The 21,438-nt window shown below is 45.3% G+C and overlaps 1 long non-coding RNA gene and 1 pseudogene across 1 annotated transcript in view; one reads left to right on the top strand and one right to left on the bottom strand.

The window, feature by feature from the left end:
• The window catches only part of LOC137299252 (uncharacterized), a 41,219-nt gene that overhangs the window by 3,535 nt on the left and 16,246 nt on the right, over positions 1 to 21,438 (bottom strand). The gene's annotated exons all lie outside the window — the stretch shown is intronic.
• LOC137344756 (myeloperoxidase-like) overlaps positions 4,131 to 21,438 on the top strand; it is a 28,379-nt pseudogene continuing 11,071 nt past the window's right edge.

Below are 21,438 nucleotides of genomic sequence, written 5' to 3'. Positions count from 1 at the left end.
ACAAAACGCAGCCCAATTCAGTGCCCCCAACAAAACGCAGCCCAATTCAGTGCCCCCAACAAAACGCAGCCCAAATCAGTGCCCCCAACAAAACTCAGCCCAGTCAGTGCCCCCAACAAAACTCAGCCCAGTCAGTGCCCCCAACAAAACTCAGCCCAGTCATCAGTGTCCCCAATGATTAGGCTTACACACGAGAAACCATCCCACAGCAAGAATCACCATCTTAAGTACACCAAAGGGCAAAACTCAGCCTAGCCACAAAATGGCCCGACCCCCGCCCCGACAACCCAGTATAAATTAAATGGCAACATTTTAAAGGGGGTGCAGGAATAGAGGGTCTTGGAGTGATCTCGAATAATACAAGTCATTATTATATGTACTTGCAAGGTTTTATTGCAGGGATTGTGAGTGAACTTTACAGAAACTGGGCTCCTCAGCCTGTAAAGATGGCGACTGCGAGGATACCTGACTGAAATAAGACCAGCTGCCCATGATTAATTATCACATCATGTGCCCCCGATCCCCGCCCTGAGTCATGACCTTCAGTTTTGGACTCTCCCACAAGTGGAAACATTTTCCCTGGATTATATATATCTGGAGACACTTTTGTGACGGTGTTTCGGATTCGCAAAGGTTGAGTTTTCAGAAAGGTGGTTAGAAAACGTCATCAATAACTTCCCGACAATGCTGATCCTTTAAAGGATGGACTGTGAGCTGCACTCTATCAATGGGATTCCAACACTCTTAACATCGGCAATTTGAAGACCACACAGACTTAAACGCATACTCACTAAGGCCAAATCAAAACAAAGGGGGAGAAAATGGAAAGGTTCTCGACTAGGCTTCTCTTCAGAGGGCTAGATGTTTACGAGCAATCAAACCCTCAATAGTAACATACAACTTTTATATTGTCAGCGGCGGGGTGAAGAAATGTTATGATTCTGATCCCCCAACCCTGCAGCAAACCTGATCGGACAACTGCCTCTGCTTATTACAGGGTGCATCAAGCAGTTAGTGGCTGTGCCACCGGATCAGACAGCGAGGGCCAGATACAACCCTTTCACAATTCAGTGGTCACGTGTGAGACAAAAGCAGACTAATCTTCCACTCTAGCACTGCCCTTGTCAATGAAACTACTTCACTCAACTGTTACCACCTGCACTTAATGCTCAGAGAGCCAGAGGCTTACACCAGGGAAGTCATGAAACAGAGAAAAGGAACAAAAAGCCTCCGACCCCTGACCAGATCCCTGACCCTACCCGACCCCTGCCCCGACCCCTAGACACCCACCTCAATACGCACAGAGGCAGATCCAATTCTGATCACCGCGAGGACAACCAGGGCCTGTGATACTCCAGTGCATGCGCCCACCGGATGTGACGATCCAGCTCCTGGGAGTCCTGGCCCAGGTTCGGTGCGCGGACTGAATGCCGAAGTGCACGGCACACAACGGACTGCTGCGCGGTCGCGCACGCACATAGCTTACAGGGAACGGTGGACACCACCCTGCTCTTCTTGAAATAGTGCCATGGTATCTTTTGCATCCACCTGAGAGAGCAGGCAGAGCCTCAGTTTAACATCTCAACAAAAAGACGGTACCTTCAACAGTACAGCACTCCCTCAGTTCTGCACTGAAGTATCAGCCTAGATTATGTGCTCAAGCTCTAGCGTGGGCCTTGAACCCATGACCTTCTGACTCTGAGGTCAGAGGGCCACCACTGAGCCAAGGCTGACACTTGATTCTGGGTTACATTAGCAGAGAGATAAATTACAAATCTAAAGAGATTGTAACGTTGCTGTATAAGGTGTTTGTCCTGTATGCAGTTTTGTGCGCCCAATAACAGGAAAGATATCACTATTCTTCAGAGGGGACAGAGTTGCTAACAAAAATGATTCTGAATATCAGGAATTTAAGCTCTGAGGAAATGTTAAGGATTGTTGGGTGTAAAATCTTTTTATTTTTAAAAATTCTTATGAGTCAGTGATTCCAAAAAGGTGGCAATAAAGGGAGGCACTATAAATATTGTGGAAGTTAAATGTTGGTGAGAAGATTTGCATGGGTTCTGTTTAGTTTAGTTGCATAGTCTGTTTGCACTGAAGCATTTCTTGCCATCATCTTTTTCTGAATAATGGGTTGACTAGACATTTTCTGTGTGTTGCGAACTTTGTGACCAAATACTGCATGATAAAAGGGTTTACTGAATTATACTATATAAATATTGCACAAGTTGCATGATGTGGTGACCAAAAATACTTCAGCCATTCTTGCTCCCTAATAAAATAGTAGTTTGAAATTTACTGTTGTTGACACTAGTGTACGTTCATGGTTTTCCTCTGTTTTCTATTTTAATACAGGTGTTAACCAACTAAATTGACAGACAAGGGAAAGTTACTAACACAAGTTAAACATTTGACTGCGAATATTGGCAACAGTCATTTCTAGCTGTACCTCTAACATCTCTTGAGTTATTGGGCATGGTTAATGTTTATAAATGAACCCAATTTTGTTTTGTTATATTCATAGAATCATAGAATGGTTAAAGCAGAGAAGGAGGCCATTCAGCCCGTCGAGCCTGTGCTGGTTCTCTGCAAGAGCAATCCAGCTAGTCCCACTCCCCCCCACCCGATCTTTCCCCTTAGCCCTGTAAAGTTTTTCTCTTCAAGTACTTACCCAATTCCCTTTTGAAAGCCACAATTGAATCTGCTTCCACTACCCTTCTAGGCAGTGCATTCCAGATCATAACCACTCGCTGCGTAAAAAAGTTTTTCTTCATGTCACCTTTGGTTCTTTTGCCAATCACCTTAAATCTGTTTCCTCTGGTTACCGACCCTTCCGCCAATTGGAACAGTTTCTCTCTATCTACTCGGTCTAGGCCCCTCATGGTTTTGATCACCTCTATTAAATCTCCTCTCAACCTTCTCTGCTCTAAGGAGAACAACCCCAGCTTCTCCAGTTCATCCATGTAACTGAAGTCCCTCATCCCTGGAACCATTCTAGTAAATCTTTTCTGCACCCTCTCTAAGGCCTTTACATCCTTCCTAAAGTACGGTGCCCAGAATTGGGCACAATACTCCAGTTGTGGCCAAACCAATATTTTATCAAGATTCATCATAACCCTCTTTGCTTTTGTACTCTATGCCTCTATTTATAAAGCTCAGGATCCCGTATGTTTTTAACCACTTTCTCAACCTGCCCTGCTACCTTCAAAGACCTGTGCACATATACCCCTAGGTCTCTCTGTTCCTGCACCCCCTTTAGAATTGTACCCTTTAGTTTATATTGCCTCTCCTCATTCTTCCTACAAAAATGTTTCACTCCGCACTTCTCTGCATTAAATTTCATCTGCCACATGTCTGCCCATTCCACCAGCCTGTCTATGTCCTCTTGAAGTCTATCACTATCTTCCTCACTGTTCTCTACACTTCCAAGTTTTGTGTCATCTGCAAATTTTGAAATTGTGCCCTTTACACCCAAGTCATTAATATATCAAGAAAAGCAGTGGTCCTAGTACCGATCCATGGGGAACACCACTGTATACCTTCCTCCAGTCCGAAAAACAACCGTTCACACTACTCTCTCTTTCCTATCACTTAGCCAATTTCATATCCATGCTGCCACTGCCCCTTTTATTCCATGGGCTTCATATTGATCTGGAGAAATATGTGCCAGTAATTTCCATGAGGATAATCCTGTGACCTTCTGAATCAGAGGTGAGAGGGCTACCACTGAGCCAAGGTTGACACTGTTTTAATGTAGGAAAATTTGATAATTTTCATACAGCGAGATCACACAACCAGTAATAGGATAAATGACCAGTTAATTTGTTTTAGTGATGTTGGTTGAGGGATAAATGTTTCAGCAGAAGATCAGTGAAAACCTCAGAGAGAAGGCAGGAGATCAGACAACCCCTGAAGAAATTCTACCTATCATTTTATTAGCAAAAGGTCTTATCTGCCAGTCACTCAAAACTATTTCAAACCAAAGGAATCTTCGTTAGTCTAGAATCAACGTCTCCCTTTTCTAGTTTGTACTGATCTGCAATAATAGAATTAGGCATTCAAAATAAAATATGGCTCTTTTTTCATGCTCAGGAGGAACCCTTTACTTGGAGCAGCTCAAATCCCATTAAAAACGATGGCTCCCAGCTGAGTATGAGGATGGATATACAATTCCAAGGGGCTGGAGGATGGGCAAATTATATTCAGGATACCGTTTGCCATTGGTAACTATCACTATTGCTTCTGCACAAGTCAAGTAAAATCATTGATGAGGGAAAATTCTGATTAACTCTTTCCTCCTTGATCCTTCACATACCATTAGGGTTGCCAACTTTGATTGGATGTATTCCTGGAAGTTTCATCACATGACCTTTAGTCGCCACAGCCCCGCTCTTCCAAAAAGCCATTTTCCCCGTCTCCAATATTTTTATAATTAATAAGCAAAGTGTTCAAAGAAAATTTTTTAAATCCTGTTTTTAATGCCCTTGTGACTTTTCTGTATGATTTTTTCTCCCAGATTACTCACTGAAGTGTCCAGGGGATTAATCTTCAACTTTTTTACGCAGCGAGTAGTTATGATCTGGAATGCGCTGCCTGAAAGGGTGGTGGAAGCAGATTCAATTGTGGCTTTCAAAAAGGAATTGGATAAAAACTTGAAGAGAAAAAATTTGCAGGGCTACAGGGAAAGAGCAAGGGAATGGGACTAACCCGATTGCTTTAACAAAGAGCCAACACAGGCTCAATGGGCAGAATGGCCTCCTTCTGGGCTGTAACCATTCTATGATTCTATAAATCTGGAAATAATTTAAAAAAAAGCTTGTTGGATTATTTTAAAAACCCAACTGGTTCACTAATGTCTTTTAGGAAAAGAAACCTGCTGTCCTTACTCCAGTCCCACACCAACATGGTTGATTCTTAACTGCCCTTTGAAGTGTTCTAGCAAGCCAATCAGTTGTATTAAATCACTACTACGAAGAAGGCCACCATACCTTTTCAAGGGCAACTAGGAATGCCTATATCCCAAGAATGTATTAAAAAAAACAAGGAAGTTAATGTGATGTCAGTGATGAGGTTTCTCATTTTAGCATGATAATTATTTCTGCTCCTTCCTCAGCTCCGAGATGTTTCTAACAAGATTCTGAGGATGCTCAATAATTCTATCCCCATGGATTTTAAATACCCTCAATGTCTTATGCAGTGAGGCCAATGGATTGATCATGATTTGTCTCTTACTGTTATGTCTGGAAATGGTGGTGTTGACTGCGTCACTAGTTGTGCCAAAGAAGCACCATGTTTCCCTATTACGGTAAGAGATGTCAGCACTCAAGAAATGGATCTCTGTTCCACTTTTTCACTCAATGACAGCTTCAAATACTTGGTCAGGCACAGGATGGGTTAGATAAAGAGTAATTCTCTCTCTACACAGCCAGGTCAGGTACACTGTCCAATCAAATACCTTCATTTAGGTGTAATATGGAATGGTGCTGTAGTTGTCTTGTCTATAAGTGTTTTAAGGCCAATAATTCAATCCTGATACAGTGGCAGTGGGACTGCTGTTCTCCAGGCACTGCGCATTCCTGCAGTGTCTTGAACTAACCTTGCACTATACGGCAAGGTCAACTTGTACAAGATGTCGCTGTGCCACCATTGTCCCGAGGCTGGTACCATGTCCAGACTAAGCATTAAATGCTGAACCGGAGAGCCAGTCTCGAGACTTGGCTGTTTGTTTTGTTTCTCTCGGCTGTGTGCAGAGATAGGCAGGATTTTGAAGCCTCCAATTTAAACTTCTGCGCTCTTCCAATTCTGGCCTCTTGTACTCCCCCCACTTTCTTTAACTCCAGCATTGGCGGCTGTGCCTTCAGCTGTCCAGGCCCTAAACTCTGGAATTCCCTCCCATAACCTTTCCGTCTCTCCTCCTTTTAAGTCGCTCCTCAAAATCTACTTCTTTGACCAAGCTTTTGGTCACTTGTCCTAATGTCTCCTTCCTTGGCTCAGTGTCAATTTTTTTTGCCTGATTACGCTCTTGTGAAGCGCCTTGGGACGTTTTACTATGTTAAAGGTGATATATAAATGCAAGTTGTTGTTGTTGAGGTGGGCAGATAGCTACACTTGCTGCTACTGAGGATTGCACTCACTGCCTTGATCCAGAAAGGTTATTCCCATTTCAGTGTCTTTTGCCATCAGTTTCATGTTAGTGTAGAGCTGTGTGGCAGGCTTCTGGCCTTGCTCAAGTGGACTCTCTCTGCGGCAGTGAGTTTTGGTGTCTGCTTTGCCTTGGGTGGTACCCATAGGAAGAGGCCTCAGCCAAGCCAGATCCTGTCCTCTACTACAAGCCTTCCCTAGCAAGGGATCACTAGATGGCAATCAGGGTCAGGAATTCCAGCTACTTCTCCCGATCCAAACCTCTCATCTCTGGCCTGGCTGAGATCTGTTAATTTAGCATCCTTTACTGTTGCACACCAGGTACTGCATTTGTTCACTCAGGTTGGAGAAGGGGAGCCCCACTTTTTTTTATAAACTGAAATTGGTCACCACAGCAGAACCATTTATAGGTCCAGGTTGGACGCAGCCCGTGGTGGGGTGGGGGGGGTCTCTTTGGCTGCCTGCCTCTCATCCTTGGTCTGGTCAGAGTCCGGGTGTCCCTCAAGAGGGTGTATGCAGTGCCCGCTAGTATGTTTGAGGCCTTCCATGACCGATGGGCACCGCTGGAACTGGAGTGTGTAGTCGATGACCAGAATGGCATTGTCATTTAGTTTGATAAGTTTCCTTTTTCATTTTGTTTAATTTATGTTTTCAGTTGTGTCCCTTTAAAAGAGGGCACATTTATTTATTTGGTTTTTAGTTGATGCATCCTTATTTATTGGATTATAAAAGGCATACGTTATTAAACTGGCAAGTCACAAGAACGAAATGGTAGTTATTGTAGGGCAGTGAGGTATTAAAATTGCAAGACTGATTCACGCTCTCCCAACTGTGCCACCTGGGTGGTAGATCTGTTTTCCACCTATACTCCTCCTGAGTTCACTGCTCAGAGAACAGCAGCAGCAGCCACCTACGCATCGACCTTTCAACCTGTTTTGTTTTATGTTTGCACAGCTCAGGTTAAAAAAAAATCTGAAACAAGTGGCTTTTGTATTTTAAATAGACATTTAAATCAATTTCTTCTATGAGTGTTCAATGTTTACCAAGTCCACTTAGCTCAGATTAATAACCACTTACAAGTCAAATAAAAGAAAAATGATCCCTGGTTACAGTGAGTCATGGAGTAAGAGACAGGCCAAGGATTTATTGGGGCCTTGAGTGTCCATAGCAATTGCATTTTTGCACCAGAAAGGAAAAGTACCTGAATCCCACTTTGGCACATAGCCTATTGGGTATATTGCTACTAATCACACTTAAGCCAGCAGCTTTAATTTTACTTGATGTACCTCTTGTGCAGTACCAGAGAGTGGTTAGAATGTGGAAGTTGCTACCACATGGAGTGGTTCTGGAGAATAACATAGATGCATTTAAGGGCAAGATAGATAAGTACATGAGGGAGAAAGGAATAGAAGGATATCCTGATAGGGTTAGATGAAGAGGGGTGCGAGGAGGCTCATGTGGAGCATAAACACTGGCATGGACCAGTTGGGCCGAATGGCCTTTTTCTCTGCTGTAAATTCTATGTAAGATATGGCGGTGCGCACAATGCATGATGAACTGAGAATGCACCTGGGTCAAGGGGCGTGTTGTCCACAACTAGCCACTCTTAAGAGGCAGCAGATTGACCTTATACTTGCCTTGCTTATGAGCAGGAGAAACGGCTGGAGCAAGTCTACAAAGCTGAATGGGTCTGTTCCAGGACGCAGTCAGGGGGTCTGTTGTAGGGTCGGTCGTACAGAGAAGGTTGGTCCTTTTTCCAACTGAAGCAAATCCCCCCAGTAAAGGACAGTGCCAGAGCAGGCTGGATGGAGATGGCTGTGCATCAATCCTCAGAGCTGGTAAGGGGAAGGCGGGGGTGATAAATTTGCATGCTGAGGCCTGGTTAGATTTTAGCTCCCGGGTCTCATTTCCATATTCAGGATCAGACTCCCACCTGAGCCCGGCAGGAGTCACTGCCTGGCCAGGGGATGGGAACAGGATTTGGTTGGCAGGAGGCCGCCGCCAGGGACCCACAGGAACGATCCCTGGTAATCAGTTAAATCTCAGGCAGGGGAATCCCGATCGGGGGGGGGGGAAGTCTGGGGCAAGGGAGGCCTACAGTTTCCTTGTGGGGCCTGGAGAAGGTCTCCTGCTTCTCTTGGCGCACAAAGAAACAGAACAAAATGGATAAAAGCTTGCCTTTCTGAGCCTCTTCTGGCCCTCAACTATGATCCCGACAGGTTTGGATAGGCAAGGAAGCCACCACTGCTCCCCCTGTTCAAGTCTCAAGGTAAAAATGGCAGATCGGGCCCTGATGACGTCATCGGAACCTGATCTGCATATTTAAAGATGACTGCTTCAGCTTGGGGCGGGTGTCCTTGCCGCTTGCAATTTAAATTTAAAAGACCCCCATTCCATTTTAACTGGTGGTTAAAACAGTGCTGGTTTCCATCAGGCATCTTAACAGCACTTCACTGCGAGATTGGTTGAGCATCACAGAGGAAGAATGCACACCACTCTGCCAACTGTTCACATACTTTCCTAATTCAAAAGCATGCCCGTGTTTTAGAAGACCATTGTGCATTGTTATCATGACAATGTATTTGTCCTGTGGTCCATTAACTATGGCAAGTAACAAAGAAGAAGCATGCTGTCAATGCATGCTGCATATGGAGGCCCTAGAAATGGTTCATTGGAGGGCTACTGGTTTAATATCTAGTTTAAAGCCCTTAGTTACCACAAAAAGCTTAGAGAACAGGGGCTTTGTACTCCAGAAAACTGTAGACTTTGAGGATATTTCATTGAGGTGACATGAGTACAAGTAATGTAAATATAGAAATAGGTTGGATGTCAGGGGGCTTTTCTTTTCACAGAGAGTCGTCCACCTTTGGAACAAGTTGATGACTCATACAGTGTAAGCAGATTTGCTGCAAATGCTCAAAGGGAGATGGAGGAATTCCTAACTGTGGCTGACATTACTATGTATGAAAGATAGGTGGGGTATTGGAGGATGTGTCTTCCCATCACTGAGGTCTCCTGGAACTTGTTTGATTGTCTTCGAGGGTCAGAAAGTGTTTCTTTTCATCCCAAATTGGGCCAGGCCTTTTTCCTCTTATTTTTTTGCTTCTCCCAGATTACCTGGCTGGCTGATGGAGTGAGGGGTCATGGTTGTGCATAAGTTGTACCATGACAGTGTGGGACAGGCTTAATGAACCAGCTAGTCTTATTCTGTCTGTCCTTTTTATATGTTCGTACGTTCACAGACACACATAAGGGGCATGATTTTGACTCCGAGCTGGGAAATGGGCGGGCGGGTCAAATTACGGACGGGTAACCCGGATGTACGGGAGACGAGACAGGGAGAGGACGTCTTCAGATAAGTCTTTGTTTGTATGGATGGGTGGGCACAGGGGCATGAGTTGGCACAGGTTGCCGGGGGCATGGGTTGGCATGAGGGCATGAGTTGGCACAGGGTCACGGGGGGAGTCAGTCATGGGGGAGGGATCGGGAGTCATCACAGGGGTCTGAGATTGTTGGGGGGGATCGGGGGCTGGGTCTGCGAGCATTGGGGGGGGGTCAGAGATCGGGGTCCGCGATCATTGAGGGATGGGGATCGGGGGCGGGGGTCTGTGATCGCTCAGGGGGGGTGGGGTCAGGGGTCCGTGATCATTGGTGAGGGGTTGGAGTGGGGAGGCGGTCACTGCAGGTTGGCTTGCTGGGCCTGGGGGAAGTACTCCTGCTCCTCCGGGCCCACAGGCTGTGCCAGAAAGGCACCTAACTGTTAGTCTCGGGCCTTTTCGCCTCCTTTCACGTGGCATTAAAGAGAAGACCTGGGAATCCCGGCCCCCCAGAGTTGAAATTGGAAACTCTGCAAAAATGGAGGCCTGCAGCCTCCTTGAAAGGTTTTAATCACCAACCCGCCACCTGGGAGCGTGTTGGTCGCCCGCCTCTCGTCCCGCCCTGGTGAAAACCGGAAATGGGCGGGTTGGAGGCGGGTCTGAAATGGTTGCGATTTTGAATGTCCCCCAACCCACCCCGTCTGAAGCAGGTGGGAATGATGTGTTAAATCGGGGGGGGGGGGGGAGGGGGGGGATGGTCAGACCATCGGCGGGGATCCACGGAAACAGCAAGGAATGTGAGGGTGTGATTGGGAATGATTGCAGTCAGAGTAAAAGGCCAGTCCACAGACTCCTGCCGTGGTTAAGGTGTTGGAGTTGGCCTAACGTGGGCCTCTTCAATGAGGAAGTTAAAATGCCTTCACAGCACCAATGACGTTATTGGGCCATGACGTTTCAATGTAAAGTAGGACTCAAGTGGTCCTCCTTTGCCTGTTCTCATGTAAGTTACAATGGTGGGGGGGTGTGCGGGAATGCAGCCCGACCTTCCTCCCACCATCTTAACACCTGTCCACACCATTCTCACCTCTACCCCCATGTTCATGCTCTTCCCCTGCCATCATCACCTGTTCCTCTCACTTTTGCACTGTGACTCACCCAGAGCTACCTGCTGAATCTCATTATCTACATCCCCTGGGGTGTGTGTAGATGTGTTTGTGCCTGCAGCAGTTAGTGAGAGAGAAAGACAGGTGCTGTGAGCTGTGCACTTGCTTAGGGCTTGTGAACTGTGGATTATAGAAAGGATGTTAAAGCCACAGTGTGTACTGCATAGATTCACCATGATAATATCAGGGATGAGAAACCATAGTTATGAGGAATGACTTGAGATACTTGGGTTACAAGTTCTTAGCTGCACAAATTAAGTGATTGGAGGAGACCTAACGGGGGGGATCCGAAATTGAATGAAAATGTTATCATATTGCTATGTAGGAAAGCATTATAATAATGGCATTTAAAATGGGAATTAATTTGATTAATTAAACAAATTATCAGTAATCATTTTTATCAGTATCTGCCCCATTCACTTACAGATTCCGTCAGATGATCCCAGGATTACAGACTTTGATGAATGTATTTCTTTCTTCCGTTCTGCTCCTGCGTGTGTCACTGAGCAGGTGACCAAAATCTTAGGAGGTCTTCACACTCGTGAGCAGTTAAACGGTATAACATCCTTCACCGATGCCAGCATGGTGTATGGCAGCACTAAGGCAGTGGCAAACCGCCTCAGAAACCTATCGAACGAGATGGGCCTATTAGATGTGAATGATGTCTACACGGACAATGGAAGGGAACTCTTAACGTTTAACAACATTTCAGTCAATGCTTGTGATCAACTGTGCTGTAAGGTTGTCAAAGCTGAGTGCACTGAAATTCCATGTTTCGTAGCTGGTAAGAAAGAAATCAGGCAGTGAGTTCGGATGGTGCACCTGATATAAAGTATCCTGTTGTTCAATATATAGTATAATGCTGGTCATTGATTACATAAAACATCAGCCAAAGTTGCAGATGAGAACCAATTTTGCTTCTTGTACTTAACTTTGGAATAGCTTAAACAGGCTGTAAGAGAGGCTCTAAATATATTTCAACATGGAACTATGCTTTAAAGCAGCTTACTGTTAACTCAATCAAGGGAGGGAATTTTAAATTAGACATAAAATCAAAATGCTGGAAACACACACCAGGCCAGGGGTGTAACCCTTCATCAGTTTGAGTCTGCTAAAGTGTACACACTTGAAATATCAGAGCCTGTCTTTTCTCTTTGCAGGTGCTGACTGAGCTACTGCATTTTTTGTTTTATTTCAGATTTCCAGCATTTGCAGTTTTTCCTTTTGTATTTGTAAACACACATCCTCTCCATTACAAAGACTGCTTACTTCCACCTCCACAACGTAGCTTGCATCTACCCCGACTTCAGCCCTTCCATCACTGAAACTTCATAAAAGCCTTTGTCCCCTCCAGACCTGACTACTCCAGCACTTTCTGTTCCCCTGCCTGTTTCTTCGATCTGCCTTCCACTTTATTTCCCTCCATTTTGGAGATTTTATTTTTGTCTGTGTATTTTCCCTACACCATTGCATTTAATACATTTCCACTGCCTTATGGAGATGATCTATCTATAATGGCCATCTGTTTCCAGGTTTTTAAACAATCTGTTCACCGACCATTTAACCCATTAACTCTTTGTAACAGAAATTAGCATTTCTTATCTGTGGTTCTATTTGTGGTTCTCCCCTTCTTTCTTTATTTTGTTCAGTCCTATAAAGGGCATCACTGACTTCCCAGTTTCCAGTTCTGATGTTAATCACTCTTTTGTCTTCTCATGCTGATGAACCTCCTGTGTATTTCCAGAACTTACAGCCTCTTCTTTTAACCATGTAGGCGACATACCTGTAAACCAGCATGTGAGGCTCACTGCCATTCATACATTGTTCCTACGGGAACACAATCGCTTAGCAAGAGAGCTGAAGAGACTGAACCCACACTGGAGTGGAGAAACAACCTACCAGGAGATGAGGAAAATTATTGCAGCATTTCAATAGGTGGACAAAAAATGTGACTCACAAGCCTGCAAGAATACTTTTACTCATCTGTTTGTTTATCGTGTGTGTTCACGTGTATTTGTGTGCATAAGTGGTATGTGCACATGTATGTGCATAGTTAGGGCCAGTCCAATTCCACGTGTGTGCTCGTGCATGTGTATGTGCCTACTTGACCTCGTCCTCACCAATCTACCAGTTGCAGATGCATCTGTCCATGATAGTATTGGTAGGAGTGACCACCCCACAGTCTTCGTGGAGACGAAGTCCTGTCTTCGCACTGAGGACACCATCCAACGTGTTGTGTGGCACTATCACCGTGCTAAATGGGATAGATTCAGAACAGATCTCGCAGCTCAAAACTGGGCATCCATTGAGGCGGTGTGGGCCATCAGCAGCAGCAGAATTGTATTCCAGCACAATCTGAAACCACAATGCCCGGCATATTCCTCGCTCTACCATTACCAACAAGCCAGGGGATCAACCCTGGTTCAATGAGGAGTGGAGAAGAGCATGCCAGGAGCAGCACCAGGCGTACCTAAAAATGAGGTGCCAACCTGGTGAAGCTACAACTCAGGACTACATGAATGATAAACAGCGGATGCAAAATGCTATGGACAGAGCTAAGCGATTCCACAAACAATGGATAAGATCAAAGCTCTGCCACATCCAGTCGTGAATGGTGGTGGACAATTAAACAACTAAGGGGAAGAGGAGACTCTGTAAACATCCCCATCCTCAATGATGGCAGAGTCCAGCACGTGAGTAAAAAGACAAGGCTGAAGCGTTTACAACCATCTTCAGCCAGAAATGCCAAGTGGATGATCCATCTCGGCCTCCTCCCTATATCCCCACCATCACAGAAGCCAGTCTTCAGCCAATTCGATTCACTCCACGTGATATCAAGAAACGGCTGAGTGTACTGGATACAGCAAAGGCTATGGGCCCTGACAACATCCCGGCTGTAGTGCTGAAGACTTGTGCTCCAGAACTAGCCGTGCCTCTAGCAAAACTATTCCAGTACATCTACAACACTGGCATCTACCCGACAATGTGGAAAATTGCCCAGGTATGTCCTGTCCACAAAAAGCAGGACAAATCCAATCCGGCCAATTACCGCCCCATCAGTCTACTCTCAATCATCAGGAAAGTGATGGACGGTGTCGTCGACAGTGCTATCAAGCGACACTTACTCACCAATAACCTGCTCACCGATGCTCAGTTTGGGTTCCGCCAGGACCACTCAGCTCCAGACCTCATTACAGCCTTGGTCCAAACATGGACAAAAGAGCTGAATTCCAGAGGTGAGGTGAGAGTGACTGCCCTTGACATCAAGGCAACATTTGACCTAGTGTGGCATCAAGGAGCCCGAGTAAAATTGAAGTCAATGGGAATCAGGGGGAAAACTCTCCAGTGGCTGGAGTCATACCTAGCACAAAGGAAGATGGTAGTGGTTGTTGGAGGCCAATCATCTCAGCCCCAGGGCATTGCTGCAGGAGTTCCTCAGGGCAGTGTCCTAGGCCCAACCATCTTCAGCTGCTTCATCAAGAGAACCTTCACCACTCAGACTGCAGCGGTTCATGAAGGCGGATCACCACCACCTTCTCAATGGCAATTAGGGATGGGCAATAAATACTGGCCTTGCCAGCGATGCCCACATCCCATGAACGAATTTTTTTTAAAATGCGCGTGCATATGTGCATGGTTAGTACGTGCTTTGTGCAGTGCGCATGTTCCACCCATATAACATGGGCATTAAAGGTCACTCACATCCTTCGCTTTCAGGAAGTCATTTTGTTGAAGATGAACGGTTTGAATTTTGTTTGTGACATCCAAAATGGGTACAGATTTCAATGTTCCTCTAAGGATACAAAAGCAATGGAAAAGTGGCAGTATAGATTCAACAGAAATGTTGCCAGGGACGAGTGGCTATTATAAAGAAGAGAGATTGAGGGGCTTAATTCCCCTCTCATTGATAGGTTAGCGGTAGAAGGTGAAAACCACCCGTCACGTGAATCTGCCACTAACCCACTGCAATTTCCTCCCATGGCCCTAATAATACATGCAGGCCAGGTTTGGAGCACTAATCCCACTCCTGATCTCCCGATTGGTTTGCAGTCACTGGGAAGGAGGGAAATTCAATTCTGTTTCAACTTTTAAACTGCTGCAGCCAGTTAAAGGGCAACATCATTTTCTACTGTCAGCGCTACCTCCACCACCCCAAGAACTGCCGCACACTGCGGGAAGAGATCCCGTGACCTCAAAGAGGTAGCTAAGGTAAAGCTAGGCACTGGTGCCAATATGCATTTTCTACCTCCTCACCTATCATAAACTCTCTCAACGTCTGGGTGTCGGGGAAACTCATTAATGCAAAGGGTAACATCTGAAAATACTCAAGCACCATCTGAACTCAGTCATTTTATCAGGTCACATTGCCTACCACAGGGACTTCTGCTGTTTAAGGACACTCCATTTGAAAGGATAATGCACCTGCGCCTCCCATCATCATAGGAACATGAGCTCATATGGGGGTAGTGTCCGTGCCGTTCAAATTCTCCTCTCCCTCCGAAGGAAAAGCTTGTCCATAACCATTGCATGGGACATGCAACCAGCTGAGGAGCGCCGTTCACTTACAAGTCTGAGTCTGCAGGAAAAGGAGGCCTTCGATATCATAAGCAGACAGATAGGAGCGGCTGTGGGAGATGGCAAGATTGCAGGTGAGATGGCAACAAAAGGTTAGTAATGGCTGGGCAAGAATCAGCGTACGTAATTTCAGCTTCAGGTGCTTTTGCAATGTCCTTACACTCAACAACTATTTTTTTCAAGGAGAAATATCACTATGTTCACAGCTAAACAAGCTCTTCTGTGCTTAACGTTGTAGGGAGTACCTTTGAGGAAGAGGCTCCCACTCTGTTAGCCACCGAGTGAGTAGGCAGAGAAGAAAGAACATGCTAGGAATTGTGCTGGCTCTTAGCTTAGAGGAGGAGGCTGCTATACTGATGCATGGTACACACCTACCAATAAACCCACGCCACAATATATAGGCATTGAATGAATCAGCAGCACCTGCAGAGGCTTTGCTTTACATTTTCACATCGTTCACCTGACGAAGGAGGAAGCCTCCGAAAGCTTGTGAATTTAAAATAAAATTGCTGGACTATAACTTGGTGTTGTAAAATTGTTTACAATTGCTTTACAAAGGAAGCTGTCACTGAGTAATGCCATGTACTACAAGCAGACCTGCAGTCCACCCCCACTATACGCACCACAGTATCATAAATCATACAGCACAGAAGGAGGCCATTTGACTCATCGTGCCTGTTCTGGCTCTTTGAAAGAACTATCCAATTAGACTCAGTGCCCTGCTCTTTCCCCATAACCCTGCAAATTTTTCCTTTTATTATATATCGAGTTCCCTTTTGAAAGTTACTATTGAATCTGCCTCCCTCACCCTTTCAGGCAGTGAATTCCAGATCATAACAACTTGCTGCAAATCCAAATGCTAAAATAGAAAGAGTAAAGAGCTGAGTGAAGGCTGTTTGAGTGGTGGGGGGTATATATTGGCAATACTGCATTGCCTTACTTTGGCCATCCTTGTGAGGTCTTTGAACCATTTCCTGCAGTGTGTGGCAGTTCTAGGGACGGTGCAGATTGCACTAACTGCCTCTGCCACCTCCCTCCAGACAACCTGCACCACCCTCTTTTGGGGCTTTCTGACCTCAGTGCCCAGCAGTCTGCTAATCTAGCCCTGACTTCAGCTAGCAACACCTCCAGAGATGCATCTGAGAACATGGGGGCCCTTGGAGCAACTGCCCCCGTGAGGATGCTGCTGCTCTTCTTCCTGCTGCTCAGAAACCGATGTTGCCCTTTAACTGGCTGCAGCATTTTAGAGGCTGCATCTGAATTATATTTCCCTCTCTCCCAGTGGTATTGGCAGTAAACCTAACAGGAGCTATATTACTGATTATCTGGTCGTTATCATGTTGCTATTTGTGGGACCTTGCTGTGTGCAAATTGGCTGCCACGTTTCCTACATTACAACAGTGACTACACTTCAAAAGCGCTTCATTGGCTACAAAGCGCTTTGGGACGTCCCGAGGTCATGAGAAGCGCTATATAAATGCAAGACTTTCTTTCCAAACCCATCCTGCATAGCAAATCAGGGCCCTTGAAGGAAATTGCAGCAGGTTAGCAGCAGATTCATGTTGGTGGGCAGTATATCTGTTCCATCATTAACCCTCCAACAGGAAGGGAATTTAGCCCAGAATGCCTTCGAGTTGTTTAATAAAGTGCTGTTGTAAATACAATGATTATTACCATAGTTACTGTTAACTTTAGGCAAACCTATCGGAATGTCATCATGGACAGGAGCAGGATTACTTTAGGCAGGCAGTGGGTATGTTTTTTGGACACTGCTGTCTTCTCTTACCACTTTTTATAGTGGTGTATTTGTCATGAAGTCATGTTCAATACCCCAACACATCCATTACAAAATTGAACTTTCTCCCTCAAACAAAATCTCAACTTCAAAGGGTAAGTTGCTGCTTTTACACTGCTGACACGGCACCTCACCCACTGGGAGCAAGTGAGAATCCCTGCCAGTAATGCAAAGGCAGAAACTTTACCCTTTTTCCTGCAGACACACAAGGGCTATGGACCATTCCATGACTTTGGGATCTCTGATTGCTTTGTACTTTTGAGGGGAAGCATTCTAAATTGGAAGACATACTGATCTGGACAAGAACTGGTGAAAAACAGCACATATGAGTACCAAATGATAGTAATTGTTATTGCCTGAAAATAGCCTAATTATAGCTAATAATTCAGTCCCAGAGGTAAAATGAGAATATCCTGATCAGCTGCACTCAGCGATCTTGTTTAAAAGAAAGGAAATCTTCATTCCAGACGCTTGATATGATTTTGAACTCAAATCCTAGAGTTGGAGGATAACTTGCTGCTACACTGTTCTTCTCAATTCCTCACTACCAAAAAAGACCTCCTTCCCTTTGTGTTGTACTTAATCCCCAGGGTTAAAATACCATGCTCTAATTCACTGATGCCAGTACTACTGATGCTGTTGTTTCTTTTCCGATTAATTCATTCAGTGAGTCCTTTTCTCATCCTTCAACAGATAATAACTTACAGACACTACATACCCAAAATAATTGGCCCACAAGCAATGTACAGATATCTGCCTGCGTACAGAGGATATGATGAATCCATTGATCCAAGCATTAAGAATGCTTTTGCCACTGCTGCCTTCAGATTTGCACGTCACTATTAGTGCAGAAGTGCCACATCTGAATGAACTTTACAAGGAACATCCTAAATATCCAAATCTGCAGCTGCAACATTCCTTCTTCTCTCCAGAGAAATTGGTAAATGGAGGTAGGTCATGCATTTTAATATGATTGCAACAGACATAAATGTACTGAATGATATTGTTACCTTGATACATTATTGTTATTGTATCTTAAAATTATTGGCTCCAAAATTGGGCTGCAGAGAACGGAAAACTTGATTTCTGGCTCTGGGTTGGAGGGGGGGGAGGAGTTTGGAGAAGAGCTCGGTTATGCCAGGATCCCACCGCATTTGCTCTGGCCCATTGAATTCTGGTAGAGGGAGCCATGTGTGGATCATCTGACCACCCACCCACATCAAAGGGGCATGTCTGAGGGACCTTCCCCCTTTAGCGAAGCCTTAGTGAAACTCTTGCTAACTGACAGCTAGTGTGAGTCCCATTGAGAGCCTTGAGGCCCCAAAACTTTACTAGGAAAAGGTAATCGACTACAGATTACCTTCCTCAAGAGGCCCACTTGCTTCATTGGGAGTAGAAGATGTGAAGAGGAGGGCTTTCTTCAGGTCGCTCACAAGATCTCCTCTCTATCATTGGAGCAGCTTAAGGCTGCTCCGACATTCTGGCTGGCCATTCGGGGAGAACACCACTGCCCCAACCATGCAAATGACCCAGTTCCTGCAATTTGGGACAGGGTCTGTAGCTACCGGCATGGGCGGATGGGGTCTCTATTCCACCACACTTGCACCAGCAGAGCAGACCCCCAGGATTTTCGGAACCATTATGTTCAAATGTCTAATTCCCAATTTTGTTCTAGTACCCCTCCTTCTGAAGTTATTGATGCAAGCTAAGATATATGGGCCATTTTTGAGCTCCAGGCTAAGTGTAGACTTGAATGCCTAGCTGCTCACACAAAACTAACCAACAATGCAGCGAGCTGACTGCCCAAAATCTTGCATTTTGAGATGCTGTAAGTTGAAAAAGCACATGTTGAATGATTTGCAGAATTATTCATAGCCATTATACAACTTTTGCCTGGTGTAATAGTGGGAACTGCAAAATCACCCTTTATCTGAAATTTAAAGGGATGTGGCCACTTAAAGATAAGTCTGCAAATGAGGGGGGAAGGCAAAAAATTCCTACAGTCTTTTGAAAGGCTCAAGCTCCATTTCAATCCTTTGGCAAACTTTGCCAAAGCAGAAAGTGTAGCCAATGGGTTTAAGTGCCAGGAAAAAAGTGAAACGAAAACAAATGTGGAGGCACAAAATAGAATCTACAACAACAGCTTGCATTTATGTAGCACCTTTAAAGTAGTAAGAAAAAGTCTCACGGCACTTCACAGGAGTGTTATCAGACAAAATTTGACACCGAGCCACATAAGGAGATATTAGGACAGGTGACCAGAAGCTTGGTCAAGAGGTATGTTTTAAGAGGAGGGAGATGGAGAGAGGCGGAGAGGTCTAAGGAGGGAATTCCAGAGCTTGGGACCTAGGCAGCTGAAGGCCTGGCCGCCAATGGTGGAGCGATGAAAATTGGTGATGTGCAAGAAGCCAGAATTGGAGGAGCGCAGAGATCTCAGAGGGTTGTAGGGCTGGAGGAGGTTACAGAGTTGGGGATGGGGGGGGGGGGTGCGACGCCATGGGGGGATTTAAACACAGAGATGAGAAGTGACAACAAGTGACAGAGCAGCGTAGCACCCAACTCTGTTCCATGGTTAGTGAAGTGGAGGTGCTTTATCTGAGAACAAGATGGAAGCAGAAAGTTACAAAATGACATAGACTGACTAAGTGAGTGGGCAAAACTATGGAAGATGGAATTCAAGGTGGGGAAATGTGAGGTCATCCACTTCGGATCTAAGGAAGACAAATCAGAATAATTTCCTAGTGGTGGGAGACTAGCAGCTGTGGAGGAGCACAGGGATTTAGGTGTCCGTGTAAACAAATCACTAGTACATGGATACAAAAAGTAATCAAAAACGCTAATGGAAAGTTGGCCTTTATCAGTGAAGAAGTGAAACTTCAGTTATACAGAGCTTTGGTCAGACCCCATCTGGAGTACTGGGTTCAGTTTTGGGAACTGAACCTCAGAGAAGATATCTTGACCATGGAAGGGGTACAGCACAAATTCAGCAGAATCGGGCTTAAAGGGTTAGATTATGAGGACTGGTTGCATAAATGTGGCTTGTATTTCCTTGAGTTTAAAAGGTTGAGGGGTGATCTAATCGAGGCATCTAAAATGATAAAGGGATTCGATAGGGTAGATAGAGAGAAACTATTTCCTCTAGTGGAGCAATCCAGAGCAAGGGGGCATAATCTTAAAATCAAAGCTAGACCATTTAGGAATGAAAAGCACTTTTCCACACAAAGGGTATTGGAAATCTGGAACACTTTCTCCCATAAGGATATGGATGCTGGGTCAACTGAAATTTTGAAGACTAAGATCGATAGATTTTTGTTAGTTAAAGGTGTCAATGGATATGAAGCAACGGCAGGTAAATGGAATTGAGGTACAGATCTTACTGAATGGCAGAACAGGCTTGAGGGGCTGAATGCCCTACTCCTGTTTCTATTTCTTATGTTGCCTCAAGAACTATCTTTGACTCCTACTCTTCCTCAACTACATGCTGTCTCATGATAACATCATCCACAGACATAGAGTCAGCTTCCGCACGTATCCTGATGATATCCAGCTACACCTATCCACCACCGTTCTCGACCCCCCCCACCCCCACCACCACCGCCTTTGTGTTATTGGACTGCTTGTCCAACATCCAGTCTTCGATGTGCTGCAATTTTCTCTAGTTAAATATTGGGAAAACCAAAGCCATTGTCTTTGGTCCCCATCACAAATTCTATACCCTTGCCACTGATTCCACCTGCCTCCCCAGCAACAGTCTCGGGTTGAACTAGACTGTTCACAGTCTCAGTGTCCTATTCAACCCTGAGATGAGCTTCTGACCCCATATCTTCTATCGCAAAGACTGCATAACATCGCCCGCCTCCACCCCTACATCAGTCCATCTGCTGCTGAAACCCTCATCCATGACTTTGTCACATCCAGACTCAATGCTCTCTTGGCCAACCTACCATCCTTCTTCACCCTCCATAACCTTCAGCTCATTCAAAATTCTGCTGCCTGCATCTTTTCCTGCTTACCCATCATCCCTGTCTTCATTGACCTATATTGTTTCCTGGTCCCCCAATGCCTCAACTTTAAAATTCTCATCCTCATGTTTAAATCCCTTCATGACCTCACCCCTTCCTACCTCTCGCCACTTCCCTCTCCTCCTTTAAGACCCTCCTCTTTGCCCCTCCTCTCCACTCTCCCTCCTCCCCTTTTCCCCCTCTGACCCTCCCCCCCTCAAACCTTCTCTTCTCCCCTCCCTTTTCCCTGTTCACCAGTCCTCCTGCTTTGTTCCTAGCTTATTCTCTCCTCCTCTTTCATCCTTTCTCCACTCCTCTCCCCCACCAACTCCCCATCCCCCATTCTCACCCATTCCTCTCCTCCATTCCCTCCGCTCTCCCTTCCCCACCCATTTGCCTCCTTTCCCTTCCATCACATTGGTTGAATTATCTATCCACCCCGCATC

Source organism: Heptranchias perlo, chromosome 28 (genome assembly GCF_035084215.1).
Source record: "Heptranchias perlo isolate sHepPer1 chromosome 28, sHepPer1.hap1, whole genome shotgun sequence".
NCBI lineage: Eukaryota > Metazoa > Chordata > Chondrichthyes > Hexanchiformes > Hexanchidae > Heptranchias > Heptranchias perlo.
Note: the sequence above shows the minus strand (reverse complement) of the source record. Positions and strands in the feature narration are given on the sequence as shown.